The sequence below is a fragment of the Felis catus genome, chromosome D1 (assembly GCF_018350175.1).
Source record: "Felis catus isolate Fca126 chromosome D1, F.catus_Fca126_mat1.0, whole genome shotgun sequence".
In the NCBI taxonomy this organism is placed as follows: Eukaryota; Metazoa; Chordata; class Mammalia; order Carnivora; family Felidae; genus Felis; species Felis catus.
Genome location: NC_058377.1, coordinates 12488934 through 12511056, shown reverse-complemented (window position 1 = coordinate 12511056; position 22123 = coordinate 12488934). Strand labels below are relative to the sequence as shown.

At 35.5% G+C, this 22123-nt stretch overlaps 1 long non-coding RNA gene across 2 annotated transcripts in view; it reads left to right on the top strand.

Annotated features, from left to right (window-relative positions):
* The window catches only part of LOC123380336, a 71727-nt gene that overhangs the window by 31381 nt on the left and 18223 nt on the right, over positions 1-22123 (top strand). For both annotated transcript variants that reach the window (XR_006585942.1, XR_006585941.1), the window contains one exon: positions 14961-15086. This is a non-coding gene — a long non-coding RNA (uncharacterized LOC123380336). The remainder of the gene's footprint in view (positions 1-14960; positions 15087-22123) is intronic.

The following is a 22123-nucleotide window of genomic DNA, read 5'->3' as shown; positions in this document are numbered from 1 at the left end:
GTCATTTACAAACAGTTTTGCTTTATTCTGATGCTTTTGCAAAAGTGAGATTCATGGAAAGGACCCTACCAAGTATTTTTGACCACTGACAATGCTGCTAAATTACAATGTGTTAAACTTTAGGTGCATATTTCACAACTGAAGAATGCTCTTCCTGATATCTGGTCCTGTGCAAATGCTGGAGACCTCAAAAATCACATTGACTAGGAAGAGAAATAGTTGACACTGAAGTAGACAGCCTCCTCCCATGATGTGATATCAAAATGCTTCTTTTCATTCCTTCTTCACTCTCTAACCACTGTTTTCCAAATTCTAACACCATGAAGATCTTCATGATTCTTTTGTCCACATTTAACACCTCTCAGGCCATTGCAAGGGGGTAAGTTAATCTCCAAATAACTGTTGGATTTGCCACAATGCTGTTGATCCTGTAGTTCTGCCTGTCACAGATGTCTCCCTGATTTTCAAAAACCTTGTTTCTCTGGAACAAACTCAGCCCTCTATCCACCATGTTAGGTTCCCTAAACCTTGAGATCAATTTCCCTGTCACTGGTTAACAACCCAAACACAGAGAAACTTGCATCAAGGCTCTGTACATAAGGGACATAAGGCCAAGATGACCAGAATAAGCCATCTATGTAGTCTACATCTCCTAAAGTTTTACTGGCCCCCACAGCTGTCACCTTTTTAGTCTCAAGCCACAGATTCAAATGGGAATTATCAGGAGGCATTTGTAATTCAAAATGTGCTTCCTTTGGCAAATATGTATGCCCCTCACTAGGAGTAAGTGCAAATGAGGCTATGATCCTTAATTCTTTTAATTAAGGCTTTTCCTTAATTCTTAAAGATACTGCAGAACCTGCTGCTAAAGCAACAGCTGCCCAACAAAATCCTTGGACTCTATGGCCAAAGTTGCTCATGATTCTTTTTTCATTGAGCAAGTTTTTACTATGCCAATACCACTTGCAATATGTGGATTTATACTTCTAGGCTAAGGAAAGAAATAAAGGGTCCGGGAATTATGCCAAAAAAAGTATATTTGGGAGTGGCATATTCTCATACACTTTATTCCCATCTTTGAAACTTTCAAGAATTTTCACAGTTCAGAAGGTGAGTTGGCAGACTGCTCCCTGTCTCATTGACTCAGTCTCTAACTCCTGAGAACAGGTCATTTCAATAGTCGTGAGAATAGGTCAGTTCAGTTACAGGGCTTTATCTCATTAGAAAGTGGTGATGCAAGTGGGCTCCCAAAGTTAGGCCTATATGGTGCCAGCAAATAGTATTTAAAAAGAGGCATTTCTCTGAGAACAAGAGAAAAACAATGCTTAATGGTTGGAGCAGACTATAAATCTACTCTGAGTACAGAGGAAAGATAGTAAGATTTCTAGAAGTTGGGTTGAAAGCCTCTTCAAATGAAATGAAGGCAGGCAGTGGCAATTGGAGAGATTTTCTTGGTTTGCAGTTTGAATGTCTCTGGTGATCTTTGTGAGTGTCTCACACTGCAAAAGCACAAAAATTCCCCATACATGAGCTGCTGTGGTGATTTCACTGAAGTTTATATAAAGTTGTCCAGTTTCTCTTTGCAGGGAAAAAAGGAGTCTTTGTTCTTAGTGACCTCAAGTCAGATGGGTAGGGAAAAAATTGGAAATGTTGGTTTGGAGATATGTTGCCAGATATTTGAAGAAGCTAGAAGAATTTAGGATCTAGTCCAGCTTATGGATGGATAAAAAAAATCTTAAAAACAATGAATAGGTCTAGAATCTAATATCCACAAATGTGTGCTATAGTTTCCCATTGAAACATAATTTTTTTCTTTCTGTAGTCACCCCTATTTCTACCAGAGATAATCTAAGACTGATTTTGCAAACAAATTATTCTAGTCTCATTACACTTGGCCTGATTATTTAGGAAAGTACAGCAAGAATAGTGAATATAGGCTCTTTGAAATAGAAAATAACCACATAGGCTTTTCTGGAACTTGTAATCTCAGATTGGGCTTTTAAAAGCCTCTTAAGGCTAGGAATCCAATTCAAGGACTTGCCATTAGAATTTGCCTATGATATCTATAGATTTGGGCTGATTCTTCTCAAGGTGCCCAAAATATCCTGAGGTACCTGAGGCTACCAGGAAGTGACCTTCCCTACTCACCTGGTAAGGATGTAAGGAACCAACTAAGCAAGAAAACAGGCCAATTTTCCAAAGTGAATTTATTGGCTCTATAAAGTCAATTGTAGTTCCTTAAAATTGTCTGGTCATATATGATCCTATGGCCATTATTCTCAAAGATAACAGTCAAAGACTTGGTAATATGACCAATGTTTCCAAGTGTGTCCTGTTACAGGAAAAACATATTTTTATTGAACTTACACAAATAACTATATTGCCAAAAAAATGAGAACACTAAGAGTTTCTGAATTCTGGGGGAAACGGAGAAAAAGCAACTGGTTCATTTTTGTTCTCCAAGGTATAATTTACCAAATTACTGTAAGTCATAGAAAGCTTGAGAAAAAAGGGAAAAAGGTTTCCTTGTATCTGGAAAAGCAAAGCATTACAAACCAGCAAATGTTTCAAAGAAAAAGTCATAAATAATTACAATTATCCTCATCAGTATATTCAGTTCCATGTAATTAATTCATGTTGATCTTGATCTTTTGTTAGCAGGTTTCCAACATTAGAGTTCTGTAAAATCTTATCCAGTTCAGTAGTACAATTGGAAAGTTATCAGAACAATGTACTTGTTAGAGACCTTTCCATGAATCTCCTGGAAAAAAATATCAGAGTAAAACAAATCTGTCTTTAATGCCAAAAGAAAAAAAAATGGACATGGCTAAACTCCCACAAGACTATCAGCTGATTTTTCAGCAGAAGCTTTGTAGGCCAGAAGGCATTGACATGACATCAAAGTGCCAAAAGGGAAAAACCTATAACCAAGAATACTCTGCCCAGCAAGAATATCACAGAATTGAAGGAGAAAGATTTTCCCAAATGAAAGCTAAAGGAGTTCATCACCACTAAACCAGACTGAAAAGAAAAGGAGGTTTTTTAAGGGGAAAAAATAATTACAAGTAAGAAAATTATTTTTAAAAATTTTGTGAGTAAAGCAAACATACAGTAAAGATACTAGATCAATCACTTGTAAAGCTGATATGAAGGTTAAGAGACAAAAGTAAAATTAATTATATCAGAAAACAGATAAAAGGACTCAATAAAAAGATATAAAATATGACAACACAAATAAAACAAGGAAGGGAGGTTAAAATGTAGTTCTTTTACGATGTGTTCTAATTTAAGTGACCATCAACTTAAAATAGATTGTAATATATGCAAGATGTTAAATATAAACCTCATGGTAACCACAAACCAAATCTTAGAATAGATATACAAAAATGATAATAGTAAAGAAAAATGAATCCAAGCATAACACTACATACGGTCATCTATCGCAAAGAAACTGGGCAAAACAAAAAGAAACAGCAAAATGGAAATAAGTACATAACTATCATTAATTACTTTAAATGGTCTAAATGCTCTAATCAAGACATAGAGTGACCAAATGGATTAAAACAAAATTGCTAAGAGACTCACTTCAGACTGAAAGATACTAACAGACCAAAAATGAAGGGATGGAAAAAGATATTTAGCCCAAATGGAAGTAAAATTTTAAAAATTCCAGGGTAGCAATACCTATAACAGATAATGCATACTTTAAAAGACAGACTGTAGCAAGAGATAAGGGCACTACATAATGATAAAGGGATTAATCCAACAAGGGCCTGTAATAGTTATAAATATCTATGCATCCAACACAAGAGCACCTAAACACATAAACCAAATATTAGCAGACATAAAGGGAGAGAGAAATTGACATTAATATAATAATAGTAGGAAACTTTAACACCCAACTTACATCAATGAAAAGATTACACACATAGAAAACCAATAAGGAAACAATGGCTTTGAACAACACATTAGACCAGATAAACTTAACAAATACACATATGTACACACACACACACACACAGAACACTGCATCCAAAAACATCAGAATACACAATCTTTTCAAGTACACATGTAAAATTCTCCAAGACCGATCATATGTTAGGCGAAAAGACAGATCTTGATAAATTTAAGAAGACTGAAATGATACCAAATACTTTCTGAACACAATGTTTGAAGGTAGAAATCAATTACAAGAATAAAACTGGAAAAAAACACAAACACATGGAGGCTAAACAACATGCTACATAAACAATGAGTCAATGAAGAAGTCAAGAGGAAAACTTCATGAAGACAAAAACACAACAGTCTAAAATCTTTGAGATACAGAAAAGCATTTCTAAGTGGGAAGTTTAGAGTGATACAGGCCTACCTCAAGAAACAAAAAAGAAATCTCAATCTGACTTTACACTCAAGGGAACTAGAAAAATAACAAACAACCCCAAAGTTATTAAATGGAAGACAGTAATAAAGATCAAAGCAGAAATGATAGAAAGATAGTAAAAAAAAATTAAAAAAAAAAAAACAGAAAGATGAAACAAAGAAGTAGTTTGAAAAAAGAAATAAAATAGACACTTGTTAACATTTAGCCAGACTCATCAATAAAAACACAGAGGACTCAAATATAATGAGAAATGAAAAAGGAAAAGTAACAACTGACATCACAGAAATAGAAAGGATTACAGGAGATTATTATGAAAAATTGTATGTTAACATATTGGACAACCTACAAGTACTGGATACATTTTTAGAAACATACGATCTTCCAAAACTGAATTAGGAAGAAATAGAAAATCTGAACAGACCAATTACTAGTAACAATATTAAATCGGTGATCAAAAAACTCCTAACAGACAAACATACAAAAGCAGGACCAAACAGATTCACAGGTGAATTCTACCAACATTTAAAGAAGAGTTAATACTTAGTTTTTCACATTTCAAAAAAATGGAAGAGGAAAGAAGAGTTTCAAATTCATTTTATGTTACCATTACCATGCTATGAAAACCAAAGACACTGCAAAAAAAAAAAAAAATGGAGACTAATATTCCTAGTTAACATAGATGCAAAAATACTCAACAAAATATTAACAAACTGACTTCAACAATACATTAAAAGAACCACTCACCTCAATCAAGTGAGATTTTCTTCCAGGGATGCAAGGATGGTTCAACATCCACAAATCAAACAGTGTGATATATGACATCAATGAAATGCAGGATGAAAGCATTTGACAAAATACAACAATTATGATAAAAATTCTCACCAAAGTAGTTTTAGAGAGAACACACCTTAACATAATAAAAGCTATATATGAACCACCACAGTTAACATCATACTCAATGGTGATAAACTAATAGCCTTTCCTCTAAGATCAGAAACCAAACAAGGATGTCCACTATTACCACTTTTGTTCAACATAGTACTGGAAGTCCTAACCACAACAATCAGATAAGAAAAAGAAATAAAAGGTATCCAAACTGATAAGAAACAAGTTAAACTGCACTATTTACAGATGACATGATACTATATAGAGAAAACCCTTAAGAATCCACCAAAAAACTATTCGAACTAATAAATGAATTTGGTAAATTTGCAGGACGTGAAATTAATATATGGAAATCTGTGGCATTTCTATACTGTAATGAAGTAGCAAAAATAAAGTAAGATAATCCAATTTACAATTACAACAAAAACAATAAAATACAGAACAAGCACAAATAGTCCTAAAATTTGTTTGGAACCACAAAAGTACCTGAGTTGCTAAAGCAGTCATGAAAAATAAAAACAAAGCTGAAGGTACCACAATTCCAGATTTCAAGATATACTACAAAGCTACAGTATTCAAAACAGTATGGTACTGGCATAAACACAGACACACATATAAATGGAACAGAATAGCCCAGAAATAAACCTATGCTTACACTGGCAATTAATATATAATAAAGGTGGGAAAATATCCAATAGAGAAATGACAGTCTTTTAAAAACTGGTGCTGGGAAAACTAAGTATCTCCATGCAAAACACTGAAATTGGACCACTTTTTTACACTATACACAAAAGTAAATACAAAATGGATTTAACACCTAAATGTGAGACCTGAAACCATAATATTCCTTAATGGTAACATAGGTAGGAATCTCTTGGACATCAGCATTAGAAATCTTTTTTCTAGATATGTGTCCTCAAGCCAAGGAAACAAAATCAAAAACTTACTGGGACTAAACCAAAATAAAAGGCTTTGGCACAATGAAGGAAGCCATCAACAAAAAGAAGAGGTAATCTACTGAATGGGAGATGATATTTGCAAATAATATGTCAAAGGGGTAATTTCCAAAATATATAAAGAACTCATACTACCTAATATATGATTTTTTAAATGGGAAGAGGCATTGAATAAACACTTTACCAAAGATATACACGTGGCCAGCAGACAGATGAAAAGATGCTCAACATCACTAATCATCACGGAAATACAAATCAAAACCACAATGAGATACTACGCCTCACCTGTCCAAATGCCTAGTATCAAAAAGACAGTAAGTGTTGGCAAGGATGTGGAGAAAGATTCTTCACATACTTTTGGTAGGAATATAAGTTTGTACATCCACTACATAAAAGAGTTCTTCAAAAATTAAAAATAGAGGGGCGCCTGGGTGGCGCAGTCGGTTAAGCGTCCGACTTCAGCCAGGTCACGATCTCGCGGTCCGTGAGTTCGAGCCCCGCGTCAGGCTCTGGGCTGATGGCTCAGAGCCTGGAGCCTGTTTCCGATTCTGTGTCTCCCTCTCTCTCTGCCCCTCCCCAGTTCATGCTCTGTCTCTCTCTGTCCCAAAAATAAATAAACGTTGAAAAAAAATTAAAAAAAATTAAAAATAGAAATACCATATCTGATAATCCATTGCTGGGTATTTACCTAAGGAAAATGAAAACACGAATTTAAAAAGATATATGCACAGCTATATTTTGCAGCATTATCTTCAATAGCCAAGATACTGAAGCAACCCAAGTGTCCGTTAATAAAGAAGATGTGATATATATACAAACACATGCAGGAATATTACCCAGCCATTAAAAAGAATGAGATCTTGCCATTTGAAACAACATGGATGGACTCAGAGGGTATTATACTAAGCAAAATAAGTCAAAGACAAATACCATATGTTTACACCTATGTGGAATCTAACACACACACACACACACACACACAAAGGAGTATTAGAAAAAAGTATGGGGTCTTGCCATTTCCAAAAACTTAGATGAACCTAAGTTTATCTATTATGCTACATGAAATCAGTCACACAAGGAGAGACAAATAACCTATGTTATCTCTTAACTGTGGAAATCTGAAAACAAAACAAATGAACCAATGAGCAAACCAGAAACAGAATTATAAATACAGAGAAAAATGGCACAAAAACAGACATTCAGATCAATGGAACAGAATAGAGAACCCACAAATGGACTCACAAACATATGACCAACTTATCTTTGACAAAGCAGGAAAGAATATCCAATGGAATAAAGACAGTCTCTTCAGAAAGTGGTGCTGGAAAACTGGCCAGCGACATGCAGAAGAATGAACTTGGACCACTTTCTTACACCATACACAAAAATAAACTGAAAATGGATGAAAGACCTCAATGTAAGGAAGCCATCAAAATCCTCAAGGAGAAAGCAGGCAAAACCTCTTTGTCCTTGGCTGCAGCAACTTCTTACTCAACACATGTCAGGAGGCAAGGGAAACAAAAGCAAAAATGAATTATTGGGACCTCATCAAAATAAAAAGCTTCTGCACAGCAAAGGAAACAATGAGCAAAACTAAAAGACAACTGACGTAATGGGAGAAGATATTTGCAAACAACATATCTGATAAAGGGTTAGTATCCAAAAATCTATAAAGAATTTATCAAACTCAATACACAAAACACAAATAATCCAGTGAAGAAATGGACAAAAGACATGAATAGACACTTCTCCAAAGAAGACATCCAGATGGCTGACAGATGAAAAGATGCTCAACATCACTCATCATCAGGAAATACAAATCAAAATCACAATGAGATACTACCTCAGAATGGCTAACATCAACAGCTCAGACAAAAACAGATGTTGGCGAGAATGCTGAGAAATAGGAACACTTTTGCACCGCTGGTGTGAATGCAAACTGGTTGAGCCAGTCTGGAAGACAATATGGAGGTTCTTCAAAAAATTAAAAGAAGAACTACCCTATGACCCAGCAATTACACTACTAGGTATTTATACTAGGTATGCTGTTTCAAAGGGGCACATGCACCCCAATATTTATAGCAGCACTATCAACAATGGCCAAAGTATGAAAAGGACCCAAATTTCTATTGGTGGATGAATGGATGAAGAAAATGTGGTATATATACATACAATGGAGTACTACTCAACAATCATAAAGAATGAAATCTTGCTATTTGCAAGTACATGGATGGAACTAGAGGGTTATTATACTAAGCAAAATTAGAGAAAGACAAATATCATATGACTTCACTCATATGAGGAATTTAAGATACAAAACAGATGAACATAAGGGAAGGGAAGCAAAAAGAGTACGAAAACAGGGAGGGGGACAAAACCTAAGAGATTCTTAAATACGGAGACCAAACAGAGGGTTGCTGGAGGATTTTGGGGGGGGGGGATGGGCTAAATGGGTAAGGGGCATTAAGGAATCTACTCCTGAAATCATTGTTGCACTATATGCTAACTAACTTGGATGTAAATGTAAAAATTAAAAGAGGAAAAAAGAATAAATACAGAGAAAAAACTGGTGGTTACCGGCAGGGAGGAGTCTGGGGGATGAGCAAAATAGGTAAAGGGGGTTAAGAAGTACCAATTTAAGTTATAAAATAAGTCATAGGGGTAAAAAGTACAGCATAAGGAATATAGACAATAGTATTTTAACAAAATTGTATGTTGACAGATGATAAATACACCTATGGAGGTGAGCGTAACATAATGTATATAATTGTCAAATCACCATGTTTTATACCTGAAACTAACATAAAATTGTATGTCGGCTATATTTCAATTTTTAAAAACGGCCATGGTTAAAGATCTGATGAGAGTTTATATTAATGCATTTGATAAGGGAATTTGGTTATTTTGTCACATAGATTTTAAGATAATAACTAGAATTATATCTGATAATATTATAGCAAGACATATCGGATTTCTCGGAATTTTATATGATTTCTGGCATGCTAATATTAGTAATCCATACAAATCTAACCTTAAATAGTATCATTTCTTTGATGATGCTTCCCATGTAATTTAACATAACAAATAAACCTAAGTGTGTAACAACTTTCTTTTTATTTTTTATAAAGAGAAATAACGAATAGTTTGAGATTAAGGGATCCTGCTAAAAATCCCAAAATTTGTCCAGAAACCAAAATGATAAAACGAATTTTAATTTGAGGTGTTTGTCAAAATATCAAAAGATTTTGGACACTTGACCAAATAAGACGACAGATCACCATGAAACAATACTTAACTGTGTACTTAACCAAAGTAACCTGCAATGAAAAATTTTTTTAATGTTCATTTGTTTTTGAGAGAGCACAAGCAGGGAAGGGGCAGAGAGGGAGAGAGGGAGACACGGAATCCAAAACAGGCTCCAGGCTCTGAGCCATTAGCACAGAGGCCGATGCAGGGCTCGAACTCATGAATCGAACCATGAGATCATGACCTGAGCCAAAGTCAGACACCCAACCGACTGAGCCACCCAGGCGCCCCAAAAGTAACATATAATTTAAACGCAGATATTGAAGGTGACATAGTTCTGCGCAAAACTTAGCTCTTTTAATATTGAGCAGACTTAGTTTGGGGTTGTTTGGTTTTTTTAAGTAATCGAAGACCTGATAAAGACAACATGAAGTGTAGGAACTCAGGAACTCATTTAAGGAAGACACAAATGTTTTGCTTTCTCGATGGATTCCTTAAAAGGTATAGAAGAGCTTTCACAGTCTCTTATCAAGAATGCACGAATAGTTCAAGAAAGCTTTGCCCTTTTAGCAGATGTAAGATAATTTTTAGTTTTACAAAAGTACAGTGTTCATATTAAATCGTAGTATTAAAAACCTTACAATAAAATTATTCAGTTACACCCAGCTTGACTACACAAGATAAGAATGCCTCTCTTCCCAACTCACTACATCCATTTATTATTTATTCTCCTCTTTCTCATTCTGAAACAGTTATTGAACTTTAGAAGAACATTTTTTTTCACTTACAAAAACACATCTCCATACCTCATACATTTTCTCAGCCAAAAACACATCCTACATTCCTTGCATACACAGTTGTTCCTCTTATAAATTTTAGTTTTAATTGCATATATTAATTAGAACGCTTCACTTTCAAAAAACTTAATTTCTAGTGAAAACTGTGAATTGTTTCTGTTACATCAGCATTCTTTAGATTGACAAATATATGAATACATTTTACAATTTCTAGAAGCATATGCTTCCTCATAGTATAATTTTTTTAGTGTGGCACATGACATGTCTACTAACAGATTCACATATCTTTAGTTCCTCTGTAATTGGAAGCCCAGAGTGGTACATTTATATTCAATAAATAATGTGTCTGCATTTTAAGTCTAGATTTTCAGTGAATTTTTATCATTTAACTTAGCAAAACTCTATGGGTGTAAGTCATGAAAGACATTTGGGGAAATATTTAAGTAGATATATTGTATTATTGAAAAGTTTATGTTTTTATTTTACTTTTATTTAATTCACTTGCTCTTTACAGTTATGTTTAGGTTACTCACGAAAATTTTATGAGATATTACATGAAGCCATAAACCATAAATTTTTCCTGCTGACAAATTTTGTAGCAGAAGTAGTATGGGTTTGATTAGTAAACTGAGAATAGAAGTTGTATATCTGCATTATATTTAATGCTGATAACTCTGAAGACATGCCTATTTTAATCGAGGCGACTAATATAAAGTAGCTTTTTTACTGAAGACTATCCCAAATCATGTGAACTTGAAAAACATTTGGGTTAATTTCTTATTTCTGGGAGTTTTAGGAATACTTAGTTTATATAAGCCCTTTTCTTTGTGCCGGTTAGAGCCCTTTATAAATTAATTTTGGCTATATCATCCAAAGTTAGAAAAATATCATGTATACATAACACACGTCCATAGACACATATAAACAGAGAGACAGATATTGAGACCTTGTAGCATTCATTCTAAAATGTTAGCCATGTGGGGTGTCTGGATAGCTCAGTCATTAAGCATCTGACTTAGACTCAGGTCATGATGTCACAGTTCATGAGTTTGAGCCCTGCTTCAGGTGAGCACGAGCCCCACTTCGTGTAAAATACGAGCTCTGGGTGAGCCCCCTTCTCTCCCACTCTCTCTCTCTCCCTCGCTCACTTGCGCCCTCTCTCTGAAAAAAGAAAATAGCTATGAGTCAGGTATAATAATACAAAACTCACTACTTTATAAACAACAGTTGAATCCACATGGTGTTTCTAACGGGTGGAACACATTTACCTGCTCAGATGGTTAAAGCTTTTTTACTTATGTTTATGGAAAAGACTTTTAAGATTTGTATTCACCTTTGACAAGTAATCTTAGGCTGTGAACTAGATTTGGGACAAAGGAACTTTTATAGAAGTTTAGATTTTAAAAACCCTCTTTTTCCTTTTTTTTTCCTCCCCTTTAATCTCAGGCAATTGCAGGCAGTGTTTTAGTTATCTCGTGGAATGTTTACATTTGGAAGACATGGTAAGACTTAGATCTTTAAACGACAGGGAAAGAATATGTTTTATCCTAGGGTATTTGGGGTATATTTGTGTACTATCAGAAATCTATGATAATTACTATTTAAAGTTGTCTTTTTCTTAAGTGTTGGAAAGTTCTGTGTTTAGTGTCCTGATCTTTTAAAATATTTACAACATTTTGAGATTAATAAGGGAGGTTTGGGGTTGGTAAGCCTAGGAGGACTTTGAATTGCTTCTAGAGCCACATTTCTGGTTATATAAAGACTCTGTTTGTAAGCTAAGGACAGTTATTTTTAATCCTCAAAGAATTGGATTGCAGCTTGGATGATACCAGAGGGCTGACCTACCCATTCAAATAGATTTTTTTCCTCTTCTTTGTATGAGGGAGAAGATTTCCAACTAAGAAATTAAAAGATTCCTATGTTCTAGATTTAGAGCTATGTGTCTTTAGAATATTTTGATAAATCCTTCTATAAAACTTGCAGAATCTTTTTCTCCTTTGAGTACGTAGTTTTGTTTTAGCTTAGAAGAAAAGGGCTTTTAAAAGTGTTCCTATCATACTCTGGATATTCGCCTCTAATTTGGCCAATTTCTGACTATACAGCTCTATAAAAAAAAATCTTTTCAAACATCTTATTAAGATTTAACTAGGACACGCAGAAATGTTTCTGGCAGTATTGAAGTGCTTCCCTACCCCCACCCCCTACCTTTTTCTTTTAAACCAAAGACATACCTCAGATGACTCAGCCTTTTAGGACTTAACCACCGACTAAAAAGAGGCATCCCCAAAAAGGGCACAAGAGACACAGCTCTCTCAAGATCCAGAGCCATTCCCAAAAGTAGCCAAAAGAAAGACTTAGTTCCCCTAAGAGCCGGCAACAGTCGGTAAGACGCTAACTGTAAATGATGTGCAACCCACATTTCTGTCTACCCAGATTTTCAGGTCCCCCAACCTGACAGTAAAGCTGCCTACACATACAGCTCCAACAACCTGCATGCCCCAGGCAGAAGGCCAACACAAGTTCTCAGAACATAGAACAAGGCAAACAGGAAAATAACAGCTATCCCTGGGAGGGAAAGAATCAATAACCACTGAGTACCCAAAACCAAATTTTAACCAGACTCACAATATAAAGAATAAATTCTCACAAATGATTTTCTCCTGGTAATCTGAATTTGCAAAGGAAGGGACAACACAAAACTTTTACCATACTTTCTTGACTAGGCACTACAGCTAGAGATACAGAAGTGCTAACTTTGGTAGGAATTCTTACCCTTTGCTGACTCCTTCCAGTTTTCCAGGATCCCATATACTGGCTCCATAGCAAGTATATGGAGTCTGTTCATGGACTCTCAGGAGATTCTTTCATGGTCACCAAATTTTAGAGGAGGAAACGTAATTTTCCCTCTACCTAAGTTGTTGGCAGAGATCCCTCTATAATAAAAAGATAGGGGCGCCTGGGTGGCGCAGTCGGTTAAGCGTCCGACTTCAGCCAGGTCACGATCTCGCGGTCTGTGAGTTCGAGCCCCGCGTCAGGCTCTGGGCTGATGGCTCCGAGCCTGGAGCCTGTTTCTGATTCTGTGCCTCCCTCTCTCTCTGCCCTTCCCCCGTTCATGCTCTGTCTCTCTCTGTCCCAAAAAATAAATAAACGTTGAAAAAAAATTAAAAAAAAAGACAAATTAACACACAAAAAATTTAATTACATATGTACCAAAGTTCCACAAAGATAGGAGACTCAAATGGCAGCCAGACAATTGAGGTTTATATCCCATCCTGATAGCTAAGGAAAGAGATAGGGGTCCGGAGCTTCCAAGTAGGGAAGGGATTCACAGAAAGGTAAGCAAAGGAAATGTATGGTAAACAGAGTTTGCCCTGCCATGCAGATAAATCTCTGAGATGAAAAAGTTATCTCTGGTAATAGCCCTCTTTCTCACATAGTCCTTCTAGCTTCTCCTGTATCTGCAGTTTCTCAAAATAATCCGCTGAAAATAATCTTTCTATAAAAGAGGGAAGAAGTGATGAGACTTTCAGGCAAAGACATGGGAGAGTAAGGTTTATTCAGAGACCAACAAGAACTTGGTATTTCCACTACTGAATGCTCAACCTATATCAGTGTTTATTTTGTTGACTCTCTTTATACAGTACATTCCCTGGTACCTGATGCTCTTCACTAAGTACTGAATATTTAAAAATATTAAAAAATATTTTAAAATAAGCAGAATAAGCTTGAAGATCTATGAAAAGGAAGTTCAGAGTGTAAGATGTGTAAGTGCAATTTAATTGTACTTTTTTTATTTAAGATGGATGAAACATCCACACCCACTAATTTATTGGTCAGAAAAAAAATAATAGACCAAACAGTGAAACTCACACATTGCTGAATTCACTTAAAAGCAAGAAGACCTGGGTCAATTTCTGGAGTGGTGGTGAGGAAGGGGACTTCGAATAGCCCTTGACTCTAATTTTTTTGCCATGTTTAAATATACTATCTGTACATTCTGAGAAAATCCAGCTTGAGTGAATAAAAGTTGAAGTTGGTGTGAAAAGCAAGATTTGGTTTTAAAAGGAATTCATTAAATGAATGTGTTTGTCTAACACTGTTAGGCACTAGGAATACAATAATGAGCGACATTATTCCCATTTTCCAGTTATTGACAGTTTTGGTGATCAGAAAGTAAACTGCTGCAATGTAATATGTGACAGTTCTAACTGTCCCCTTGTCCTCTCTCTTGCATTGATTTATTTTTCTTTCCACACCAATCTAGACCCAGAATTCAATATCTATACACATTCCCTCTAACCATGCTTCAGTAGTTTGGAAGAAGCCATAGTTCAGTCTTACAGGTGGTAATTTAATATGGGCTGCAACTGTGTATCGCACCTTATTTAAAACAATTTCATCTTCGTGGGGGGTGGAGCCTGGGTGGCTAAGTCAGTTAAGCGTCCAGCTCTTGATTTCATCTCAGGTCACATTTCATGGGATTGAGCCCCAAGTCAGTCTCTGTGCTGACAGTGAGGACGCTGCTCGGGATTCTCTCCCTCTCTCTGCCCCCCCCCTGCTTGCTTGCTCTCTCAAAATAAATAATAAATTTTTTTAAACATAAAAATAAAACAAACAATTTCACCTAGGGCTGCCCGAAGATTAACCAGATAGAAGCTGACCCTTTGTTATCTATCTTCTGTTTTGCATGTGCAGTCCTTGTTTCTGATCTGCGCCAACCAGATTCAAACACAGAACCTCTCTGAGTTCCACCAAAGGAATCCATTCACGCAAAAGCTTTTCGCACTATGTGGATTTCACTGAGAATTTGGCAAGGGACAGGTAGGAGGGGCTTTACATTATGTATCCCAATGCAAGCTATTTAAAATGCATGTAAACTGATTTCTGTTGTCTCTGACCACACTACCATAAACATACAGATAGAGCTGTGCTCTCTCCCTTTCTCTCCCTTACCTCTTTCTCCTCTATACCTCCTTCTTCTCTTTCCCTTCCACAGTACCTAGTTTTGTCAGGTCATCTCTTCCTTATTGTGCAGAGCAATTCAATCCTGAAGGAGTTTCTCCTTCCAAAATTCATATTCAGTGCTCAGCAAAACAAAAGCTACTAGCTCCACCTCCCCACTCAGTTAACATGACCAACTTTCTTTAAGGGCACTTAATATATAACGTTTTACAACATAAGCATATTCTGATAAGCCCATCAGCTATCCTGTCCTCCCCAAAAGAGAAGCTGATGAATTAATTTTTTCTGCTTCTTGTTGTAATTGTGGTAAGTGCTAGAACTGAGAAAATAGAGCGTAGCGAGAAAATAGCGTATGAGGGGTATCTGACTCCTATTTCAGAATAATGAAAGGCAGAAGCAATAATCCTCACTTAAAAATTTGATGGGTAGACAATAGGTGGGCAAAATAGTTGAAGGTATGAGTTGTAGGTTAAGAGAATAAGAAGAAAGTGGTTCACAAAGGAGGAACAAAGTCTCAGGTGAATTACACATTAAGAACAGAACAATGTACAGAGATTCACTTCTTACATCATTTCTTCTCTTGCGTCACCCCTCCTAAGGCACTCATCATGTCTTTAAATATGATGCTTTAGAAAATGCTGCTGATGTTGGTGTCTTTTTTAGTAGCTGCCTGGATCCTGGATATCTTTCTAATTTCCCAAAACTCCACACAGGTAGGAAGAGTTTTCTCCGGTTTGACCTGCAGGTCCCTTCTGTGTGACATGTCTCACTCAAGTCAGTCGCAGACAGCCAGTCCTCTCTTCAACTCCTTCAACTCTGCTCTGTCTTCTCCCCTTCCCTGCTGTCTCCATTTCCTTTCTTTCCATCCGTCTTCAATCCATGCTAATCAGAGTTCCGCATAGCCCTTGATAAGGCCTTGACTTCCTTGTCACTAAATCCAGGTGTATGTGCTACTGTTACATAAAAATTTGGTTTTTCTTTTCATCTATGATTTATTTTTCATGCAGAAATGATTTTTAAAGTTTCCCTTATCGTTTCTTGATGTTGAGTCATAGAAAAGTTTTTCCTACTCTAAGGTTATACAGGAATTTACCTGTTGTTTTTTTTTTACTTGCATCGTTTCATTCTTTAAATATATGATTCACTTGGAATTGATCCTCTTGAATGGCATGAATTATTGGTCTCACTTTCCCTTTTTCTATAAGGCTGTTCAGTTATCTGAATCTCCTTATTAAAAATTCCATCTTACCTCCACTGATTTTGAGTGCTGCCTCAATAGCACCCTATATTTGTATATATTATGTCTATTTCTGATTTTCTATTCTGTTCCATTGTCTTTTTATTCATGAGCCAATACAACCCTATTTTAATTACAGAGATTTGATGGACAAGTTTTAAGATCTAGTGGGTCTAACCCTCCCCATACCTACACCCTTGGATTTTTTTTATCTCCCATATATTTCCTGCTATTCTTATTTTCCTTTTAAATTAGTACTCTAATGATCTTTCCAGCTCCAGGAAAAAAAAAAGATTCTTCTTTTATTGTAATTTCATCAAATGTATAAATTAACTACAGAAGAAATAATATCTCTTTAATATTAAATTTTTCTATCCAAAAACAAGGTTTCATATCCATTTGCTCAAGCCTAATTTTGTTACCTTTAGTAGTATTCTGTGAGTTTTCTCCAAAGAAGTCTGGGACATTGATATTAAATTTGTACCTAAGTGCTTTACTGTTATTTTGTTATCCTATATCAGGCCATCTTACCTGGTTCACTTTGTCTTCTTTCTGCTGTTTGTCTGTATATAAAGGCTATGGAGTGTTTTGTTTTGATTTGCTTTTAAAGGCTTTATTTTTTATAGCAGTTTTAGGTTCACAGGAAAATGGAGAGGCAGGTACAGAGATTTCCCAGATATCCCCTGCACCCATTCATGCACAGCCTCCCGCATTCTCAACATCACTCACCAGAATGGTACACTCGTCACCAAATATAAACCTATACGGAGACGTCCTAATCACCCAAAATCCACAGTTTACCTTAGGGTTCCCTTCTGATGTTATAAGTTCTACAGATTTGGACAAATGTGTAGACATATCCATCCTTATAATAACATACAGAATATTTTCACTTCCCCAAAAATCCTCTGTGCTCTGCCTATTCATCCCTCTCCTTACTCCAGAAACCAGTGATCTTTTGTCTCTATAGAGACAAAATTTTTCCATTGATATTTTGGAGTTTTTATGATAAATAACCATTGCACCTGAAAACAAAAGTTGTTTAACTCTTCTAATTCTAATGTTTCCAGTTGCTTTCTATTACGTAAATGCATTAGCTATATCTCCAACCCACTGTTAAAAGGTAGTGGAATAGTTGATATTCTTCTCTTATTCCTGGTTTTGGTGGCAAAGCTACTAATGCTTTCCCATATGTAAGATGCTAGCTTTTGAGCTAAAGTATATTCCTTATGTGCAAAGAAAATCCATCAATGTCTTTTTGTTGAGTGTTTGTAATGTGAATCAGTGCTAATTTTGTCAAAGTCCTACTATGCATTTATGGAGATTAATTGCATAACTTTTCTCATTAGCTATATGAATATGATAGATTATATTAAAGGACTTGCTATAACGGATTGAAATTTATATTCCAGGAATAATACTCTGTAGGTTATGATATTTCTTCTAGTATTCATTTGGATTTTGTTGGCTAATATTTTGAGATTTATAAATCTATAGTTTTCTTTGATACACATTTTATCAAGTTGGGGAAGATACATTATACTTAATTCATAAAATGAACTTGGGAGTGTTTGTTTTTTGTTCCAGCATGCTGAAAGTAATTCCAAAATTTAAGTAATTTTGGAATTGACTGATGTTTAAAGTTTGGTAGAATTCCTCCAATTCAGTTTTGTGCTTTTGCTTTGGGAGTGCTCCTTTACTTTTTTCTATTTTTTCTATGATGAATTTATCTATTTAGACTCTTTCTCCACTAAAATCAATTTTGGTAAATTGTATTTTCTTAAACATCCATTTTATCTAGAGTCTCATATATATATTTGCTTACAATTGTGGAAAAAGTCTCTTGTGACTTTTAGAGGTTTTCCTCATAAGATTTCTAAGTTGTGTACATTTGTGTATATTTGTATATTTCTTCCCTTTGTGTTAATTCAATTAGCCAGTAGCCAGACCTAGCCAGTAGGTCTATTTTGACCATTTATTTCATACCTTGGGTTATAATCCAACACTACATTATTTTGTTGTTCCAGTTGTTATAGCTTTGACCATTGGGAGCTCTTTCAGTTGGCTCCTCTTTGTTTTTTAGTACTTACCTTATTTTCTGGCACCATAATATGCTTCAGGTTCATCTTGTACTTTCCTTGCCCTGTCCCAGAATCAGCCATTTACTCAAGGAGCCCTGGTTTCTCTTATTGGACAATGGTATTATAAATCAAGATCTGGGCACTCAGTATATTTGTTACTATTGGAGTGTCTTTGCTCCTAGCCCCTCTCAGAAAACAAAACTCAGAAATACATAGGATACTAACCAACAACACATGCATATATACATACATATATATTTATATGTAGACACACACACACATATATATAATCTGAATACTAAGTTAAACATGAATTCACACTAATATTTCTCTTACCCATTATCATTTGGTTCACTCAATCCTTTCTCTCTTGCTTATGTGTAACTCTCCATTCCAACAATGAAAAATCTGGTTTCTACCAGCCACCATCCATTTGCTTATTTGTTCAATTGCATTATACATATACAATGGTTTCTGAATTGTTAGCAAATAGTACAGTGCTTATAAGCAATTCCTTGTGTCTTTAGTATTAAAGTCTCTACAACTCATTTTCAAAAGTAATAAGGTCAGCCCCAGCCCCATCCCCTCGGTGAAGTTACATCATACATTTGTAATATAGTTAGATTTTGTCACACTCTGCATTCCATCCTTGGGTCCCTCAGTCTCCTAATTGATTAGTTTTTACGTTTTCCATACATTAGGATTTGTTGTTTGTGCTATAATGTTGCCTAGGCTTTTGCATAGTGCCGTGTATCTACTGCTACGCTATCATACAGAATAATCAATCTTACTGCCCTAAAAAAAATCCCCTGTGCTTAGAATTTTTAGGGCAGTAAAACAATTCTGTATGATATTGTAATGATGGATACGTGTCATCATACATTTGTCCAAATCCACAGAGCAAATAACACTAAGACTGAACTGTGATATAAACTACAGACAGTGTGATTATGTTGTATACATGTAGGTCAACCAAGTCTAACAAATGGACCACTCTAACCAAGAAGGAAGTTTATAATGAGGAAGGTTGTGCATGTGTGGTGGCAGGGGGCATATGAGAAGGATCTATACCTTCCTTTCAAATTTGCTGTGAATTTAACATTGCTCTTAAAAAAGTGTTAAAATTTTCCAAAAACACCAAAAAATTCCTGTGCTTCACCTATTTAACCCTTCCCCTAACCCTTGTAAATCACTGGTTAGTTTTCCATCTTTACAGTATCTCTTCCAGAATGCTTTATTAATGCAACCATCCAGTATGTAGCCTTTTTTTCACTTAGCAATATTTATTTAAGTTTCATCCATGTTCTTGCATGAGCTGATCCATCTTTTTTTATTGCTGAGTAATATTTCACTGTATGACTGCACTACAATTTTTTTATCTTTTCACCTATTGAAGGACTTCTTGGTTGCTTCCAGTTTTTGGCAATCTTGAATAAAGCTGCAATAAACGTTAATGTGGAGGTATTCATGTGGATGTAAGTTTTCAAATCAGATAAATATGTAAATTATGAGGTCTGTGTCTAGGCTCATTACTTGCTGGTGGACATCTAAGTTTTAGTGCTACTTGTTGAAAAGCCTATCATTTTCCCATTAAATTGGCTTGGTCAAACATTCGTTGATGATATTTGTATAAGTTAATTTCTTTTACTCTTTTTTTTTTAATTCCAATGTAGTTAACATACAGTGTTACATTACTTTCAGGTATATCATATAACAATTCAACAATTCCATATATTACCCAGTCTTCATCAAGATAAGTATACTCTTTTTTGTTGTTTATTTTTGAGAGAAGAAAAGAGTGGGGAAGTGGCAAAGAGAGAGAGAGAGAGAGAGGCAGAGAATCCAAAGCAGGCTCCAGGCTCTGAGCTGTCAGCACAGAGCCCAACCTGGGACTCGAACTCACAAACTGTGAGATCATGACCTGAGCCAAAGTCAGATATTTAACCAACTGAGCCACCCAGGTGCCCCAAGATAAGTATATTCTTAATCCCATTTCCCATTGTACCCATCCAACCACCCACCTCGCCTCTGGTAACCCTATGTTCTCTATAGTTAAGAGTCTGTTTTTTGGTTTCTCTTTTTTTTTCCTTTGTTAGTTTTTGTTTCTTAAATTCTACATAAGAATGAAATCATATGGTATTTGTCTTTCTCCGATTTACTTTGCTTACTGTTACACTCTTTAGATCCATACATGTCACAAATGGCAATATTTCATTCTTTTTCCCAACTGAATAATATTCCATTGTGTGTGAGTGTGTGTGTGTGTGTGTGTGTGTGTGTGTGTGTACACATAAACCACTTCTTTATCCATCCATCTATGGATGGACCCTTGGGCTACCTCCATAATATAGCTATTGTAAATAGTGCTGCAATAGACATAGGGAGGCATATATCCCTTCGAATTAGTGTTTCCATGTTCTTTGGGTAATGTGATTGCTAAATCATAGGGTAGTTCTATTTTTAATTTTTTGAGGAGGCTCCATTCTGTCTTCCACAGCAACGACCCAATTTGCATTCCCACCAACAGTGCACCGGGGTTCCTTCTTCACCATAGCCTTGCTAACACTTGTTCTCTCTTGAGTTGTTGATTTTAACCATTCTGATAGGTGTAAGATGATATCTCATTGTGGTTTTGATTTTCATTTCCCTGATGATGAGTGATATTGAGCATCATTTCCTATGTATGTTGGCCATCTGTATGAATTATTTGGCAAAATATCTGTTCATGTATTCTCCCCATTTCATAATTGGATTATTTGGGTTTTGGTGTTGAGTTATATAAGTTTTTTTTATATATTTTGGATACACTAACCCTTTACTGGTTATGTAATTTGCAAATAACTTCTTTTACTCAATAGGTTGTCTTTTAGTTTTGTTGGTGTTCCTTTGCTGTGCAGAAGCTTTTTATTTTCATAAAGTACCAATAGTTTACTTTTGGTTCCTTTGCCTCAGTATTCATATCTAGAAAGATGTTATAGCCAATGTCAGAGAAATTTCTGCCTGTGCTCTTCTTCTAGGATTTTTATAGTTTCAGGTCTCACATTTAGGTCTTTAGTCCATTTTGAGTTAATTTTTGTGTATGGCCTAAGAAAGAGGTTGAGTTTCATTCTTTTGCAGGTAGCTGTCCAGTTTTCCCAGCGAGATTGTCTTTTTCCCATTGTATACTCTTGCCTCTTTTGTTGAAGATTAATTGACCATATAATTTGGGTTTATTTCTTGGATTTCTATTCTGTTCCATTGATCTATGGGTCTGTTTTTGTACCAGTACCATATTGTTTTGATTACTACAGCTTAGTAATAGAACTTGAAGTCTGGAATTCTGCTAACTCCAGTTTTGTTTTTCTTTATCAAGATTGCTTTGGTTATTTGGGGTCTTTTTTGGTTTCATACAAATTATAGGATTGATGAAACTATTCTTATACTGTATGTTAACTAAATGGAATTTAAATAAAAACTTTAGGGGCACCTGGGCGGCTTAGTTGGTTAAGCATTTGACTTGATTTCGGCTCAGGTCATGATCTCATAATTATCAGATTGAGCCTTGAGTCGGGCTCTGCACTGGGCATGGAGCCTAAGAT